Source organism: Argopecten irradians, chromosome 8, assembly GCF_041381155.1.
Source record: "Argopecten irradians isolate NY chromosome 8, Ai_NY, whole genome shotgun sequence".
NCBI lineage: Eukaryota > Metazoa > Mollusca > Bivalvia > Pectinida > Pectinidae > Argopecten > Argopecten irradians.
The window spans coordinates 24174929-24180928 of record NC_091141.1 but is presented as its reverse complement, the minus strand read 5'-3'; the positions used below and the strand labels follow the sequence as shown (position 1 = coordinate 24180928).

Here is a 6000-nt window from a genome sequence, read left to right as displayed (position 1 = left end):
CCCTTTATACTCAGCGTTTTTTGTCTTTTATCTAACTTGCTTTCTTCCTCCTCACATCTCACTTGATATCACCTCATTTTTGCCCTTCGGCTGAGCGCTCGCCCTTGTGAAGAAGGCTCTGGGTTCTTTTCCCTAGACACACCATAACATATAAAAGTGGTAGTTTATGCTCCTATCACTCAGAGTAAAGGGAATATAGGATATGAAGAAGTTTCCCAACGAGCGACTGTTTAGTATCACAATTACTTAAACTCTCGTTGACTGATGTCTTTTCAAAATTAAAAAATATCGAACTAGAGTTGGGTTAACATGATAAACAACATTCACCGGTTGGGGGGACGTTTATCTACGTAACACCTTGCATACCTATACGAAGCCCTTTGTCATTGCAGCATTAGTGTGTCCCCACACTCTATGACACTGTTTGATGCGCAATAATGTATTGACCTTGCTTTGCAATCTTCATCATCAAAGGTTCTCCATCAGTCGGCGAGTACGGCTGATCTATTACACCTGTGTTACGTAGATTTCACTGTAAATACTATTAGCATTCAAAGGAATGCAATGAGCACAATCATTGTATATATTTACAAGGCTTAGAAAGCTATACAGTAAATCCAGGGAAATCGCTAGAGTGCCTGATCATTAAAGCCTTTGAAGGTTGCCTGTTGACAGAGCTAATATAATCTGGTCGCGATGTAAGCGTGTCCTTATGTCTGTTTGTTTAAATATTGTTGGTTCATCTCTAATGGCTACACGGAAGATTTCAATGAACATTATTTTCTACATTTATAGGCCTTAGTCCATGCTTGTTTACTTTATCACAGCTGCACAAAAGAATATTTACGTTTCATCTTACTGTTTCCTTGATCTATTAGAGTTCAATACTTGTTGGATAAAAATGTTCATGGTTATAAACAAATAATATACCGGGTAAAAATTGTTAATAATGATAAATGTAATAGCAGGATATTATTCTGTATTAAAACATACGATGGGTCATTTTATTAGAAGCTCTTGATCAGAGTTTTATCAGAAGGTCATGCTCAGAGTTTTATCAGAAGGCCATGATTAGACTTTGTTTTATTTGTAGGCCATGATCAGACTTTGTTTTATTTGTAGGTCATGGTCAGACTTTGTTTTATATGTAGGTCATGGTCAGACTTTGTTTTATTTGTAGGTCATGGTCAGACTTTGTTTTATTTGTAGGTCATGGTCAGACTTTGATTTATTTGAAGTTCATGATCAGACGTTGTTTTATTTGTAGGTCATGATCAGACGTTGTTTGATTTGTAGGTCATGGTCAGACTTTGTTTTATTTGTAGGTCATGGTCAGACTTTGTTTTATTTGAAGTTCATGGTCAGACTTTGATTTATTTGTAGGTCATGATCAGATTTTGATTTATTTGTAGATCATGGTTAGACATTGTGATTGTGCCCTGGTTGCAATTTAGATGTGGAAGACGAATATCATTTTATTTTGATATGTATTAATTATCATTATTATTCTCTTTATTTCCTCCAGTTTGAAGATTACATAAATAGAATAACATACATGTAATACAACATTCAACATGGCTTAATCTGTACAACGAATAATATAAGTGATGTGACAACTAGTTGAGTAGATGTACATAAAACTATTTAGTACTATCTATAGTGCAGTATAATGGTGCAAAATAATTGATAGACAATAATATAATGATAATAATAATAGTAAATAAATAAAAAATATTAGTAATAATAATAATAAAAATCAGGGGGAAAAATTAACACTTCAGTATATATATATGCACAATGAACCCAATCAATTTACTACACATACAAGTAGTAAGAATAGTCATAATTAGACGTGATTTATAACTATTTGAAAAAATCATTTAACATTTTTGAAACATATCTGACAGAAACGTGGCGAAATTCTATTATATCTATACTGTTCAAATCATACATAATTCTACCACCTATAAGTATATGAAATAATTGGAAGTCTGAATGGGAATGTAAGTATACGTTGAAACCGATTCCATCTATACTTAAAAGCTCACACCATAACCGATCTCGCACCTCTTCCGTAAATCCACACTGTAACACAATATGCGTATATATATCATTATACATTTTCCCACACCTATGACATAAATCTAATTTATCCGTCTCTGGACTTCTTAAATCAACAACTTGAGGCCATGAAAATAGGATCCCGCCTCAAATAATTTCAGTACAGTTATACTAATGTTCTATACTTAACCTGTAAGTAATGTAGCCTTTGTATAATACACATTTTGATTTCAATGTATAGTACATTTGTAACTTGTCTATGATATTGTACTAATTACTATGTGATTGTATATATATGTATATGTGCGTATTTTGCACAATTCCAATAAGTTGTAAACTTAAGGAAAATAAAGAATTGAATTGAAAAAAAAACAACAACATTGTTTATATGTAGGATATGGTCACACTGTTTTTGTGAAACGTACTATTATCAATTATGTCATTAAAGAACTTATTCGTTGGACGTTGCTAGAGATGATAATTGGATTTTATCACTTATTTGACATTAGCGTTTTAAGAGTACATCTAACATATGTATGTTTTATTTTATTCTAATGCATACACACGTGTTGTATAGAATTTCTGTACATACGCACTTTTGACTGACCTTGCTACCTAGCTACCTAGCTACCTGCCGCTGATATCTCAGCGAACGTTGTTCGAAAGACAAACTATTGTAAATATCTTTTGTTTCATGATATAGCTTGCGTTATGTGTGGCAAGAAAAATTATTGCAAAATTAATTTGACTCACAACGTTTGTCAAGACTTTACCCAAAGAAATATAAAGCTTGAGGCGTGGATCGTATATTCTCTATATGTGTTCCTGATGGTTGGCCATTTTTGATATTAGTATGTAAAATGGCTTGAAAATTTCTGTTAAGTAGTTAAGCACTGTTTTGTGAATAGGTTGTCGTTGCAGATTTAGAAACAGATGCTATGTAAACTCTGTTTTATAGAGGCATCGCGTATTTGTAATAGATGGCTGGGCATTGTTTTTCCACAGCCAATGAAAAAGAGGATTTCTTTTTCCATTTGGGTTATATTTGGATAAATACATTTTCTTTATCGTTATTATTTTGTCTAATGCAAATTTAACCTGCTTTGGGTACAATGTTACTTCTAAGATGTGTGTCGAAACATGTATGCGACATTAATCTAATATATCCCAATATATAATAATAGGAATTCTTCGATCTCTTTTTTTTCTGGGGGAGGGAGAGAGTATTGAAAATTTATTTTTAATAGAATAGTTAATTAGAACAACTTAACCGCGTGTCATTTTTCTGCCCTTAGATTTCATTTACCGATTTTTGGTTGTTTATCGATACAAATTGTTTAGTTTCATGAATTTGTCGTTGAAAGCCTTTCTTCAAATCAATCTCCCTATCAGTAATGGTCTACGCGTTCTGATGCTGATATGAATGCTGCCATAACACAATACTTAATGGCTGCATGGCACAGTGCTTTTCAGCAGTAGGTACAGACGTATAGTGATACCTAGGGATGGTTCCTATACAATCAATTCAACACTAAGTATTGTATTAGACAGAATACACTATTGAACTGAAAACACGACAGCATTGTTGGAAAACAATATAACTGAGCCAATCAAATTAACTTTCTATTAATATTTTATCATATATTTTAACCGCGTGGAACTAGCCGTGACGACTCGGAAAAGGGAAGGAGGGATTATATTGTATATATATATATATATATATATCGCGTGACTGAAATCGATAAGGAAGGTAGGGAATCAATGAAGCATAGCGTTAAGCGCGGTCGTCACTTTCTGTCACGAATTTTAGTGACTAACTTTAGGATGCTAAGTATGCACTTGGGAAGCAAACACCTTACCAGAGTATGAACAAATAGAACGAAAAATGTGAAAACAATGAAAAGGAGCATGACATTTTGGGATTATAAAACTGATCAGAATATGTGATAGAAAAGTCGATCTTGATTGTATTTGATAGCGACAAATGTTTTATGGAATGAATAATTAATCAACCATCCGACAGTATCACCTAACGCGTTCCACGTGAGTTAGTAAGAGAGAGATCTATATAATAAGGTGTCCCCAGGGACAGAGCTGTCTCGCGCAAACCCTAAGGATAAGTGCCTTTAATTACGGATCGGGATCATTGCATGTTGGAGACATTGCGTGAACCGCGCACATTGTATCCGACAGTCATGTTCAGGAGATGATGGTTGTTTCTAAGGAACTAATAGACATTTCCATCTTAATAATGATAACGAGAGAAGAACAAAGCGTTTATTGGCGGTGACAAAGACGGCAAGGAGTCGCTTGCTAGAGAAGAGAATAGTTACATTGCCGGTGGAATTCTGAGAGGACACTGTGAATATAGACTGTAGGATCAAGTGCCATACCCAAGGGATTGTGCCAGTGACATTTTCTAACTTCGGGGATTAGTGACCTGATCGCTGTGATTATAACTACATTATATCCAAGAATTTAGTGATTGTCAGCAAAATTTGTTACCTAAGGAACCAGCTCCCTTATCCACAGGCGTGATGACAGCGAAAGTTGTTACCTAAGGAACCAGCTCCCTTATCCACAGGCGTGATACTAATGGAACTACGTTCAATTATCTTCCCCAGCATTTGTTGATTATCCAGCTGATGAAAATTTGATACGGTAAGTAATTTATATTTCGAGGTTCTTGTACATCTATATACGTACCTTAGTGGCCAACTTTGTGTAAATAATAACTGTTAAATAAGGAATTAGAAGCAACAACAGAATACTTGTTATTACAAAACCTAGCTAGTGCTTTATTTGGTGTTATCATCAGCCTCTGTCTCTCTATATATATACTAAGGAGACCGGGACTGGTGCATGAGTTTCGTAAGTCTACACGAAGACGTAGACGTAAGTTACGTCTAAAACGTGTTTCACTAAAGGTCGTAACTTTACCTGCAGTGAAGTTACGATTAATTTTACACGTAAATCTACGTCTACATTGTATCCATTTTTTCTGAATCCTTACTTTGAAACAGTTTGATATCTACATGTATATATTAGATTGAAAATAAAAGATGGTTTTAAGCTAAATAGGACCTGTTTCATAGGATCACAAATATTAATTTAATTTCGATTTAACTTATATACAAACACCACTTGTCTAAAGATAATTTTTACTTTTGATTTCCGGGCTTTATACTGTACTGTTTCACCAGAATAGGTATGTAAATATGAGATTTAACTTTCAGTTTTGCAAACATTTCTATGGAGCATATTGCATTCATACGCTACTGATATTATACGGTATAGCGGTATATACGGTATATATTCAATTTATGGGTAGCTTATTTTCGCAATATTTCATAGAAATCTGCAAGGTTCATATACGATCGAAATATTTAGAGTGTATCATTAACGTACCAAGAACAGTAATATTGTACCTAGGGATAGGTAAACCAAGCGATTTATCACTAGCACATATGTCTCTTATAGGAATCCGCGAAATTTTGACTCCGCGAGTTTAAGTTGTTATATGATCACAAAAAAAAAAAAAAAAAAAAAAAAAAAAAAATAAAGACAAAGACAACAAACATTTGTCCAACTTAAAGAAATTTTCCCATTTAAAATTAAGAAGATAAATGGAAGGCATACAGTCAAGCCTCTCTGTAAAGACAACCTATGGAAAAAAACAAATTGGTCTTTATACACTGAGAGCCAAGTGGTCTTTATGCACAGACACAACTATATAATACTACAACTTAAAGAATTATTTTCCCACGGAAACATTTCAAGTTAAGAAGATAAATGGAAGGCATACAGTCAAGCCTCTCTGTAAAGACAACCTATGGAAATTTTTTTAAAGCAAAATGGTCTTTATACACTGAGAGCCAAGTGGTCTTTATGCACAGACACAACTATATTGAAATACTACAACTTAAAGAATTATTTTCC

General features: G+C 33.8%; 1 protein-coding gene across 1 annotated transcript in view; it reads left to right on the top strand.

Annotated features, from left to right (window-relative positions):
• Positions 1-3835: 3835 nt before the first annotated feature.
• The window catches only part of LOC138329937 (uncharacterized), a 46941-nt gene continuing 44776 nt past the window's right edge, over positions 3836-6000 (top strand). The window contains exon 1 of the mRNA XM_069277222.1: positions 3836-4722. The gene's annotated coding sequence lies outside the window, so the exon portion shown is untranslated. The remainder of the gene's footprint in view (positions 4723-6000) is intronic.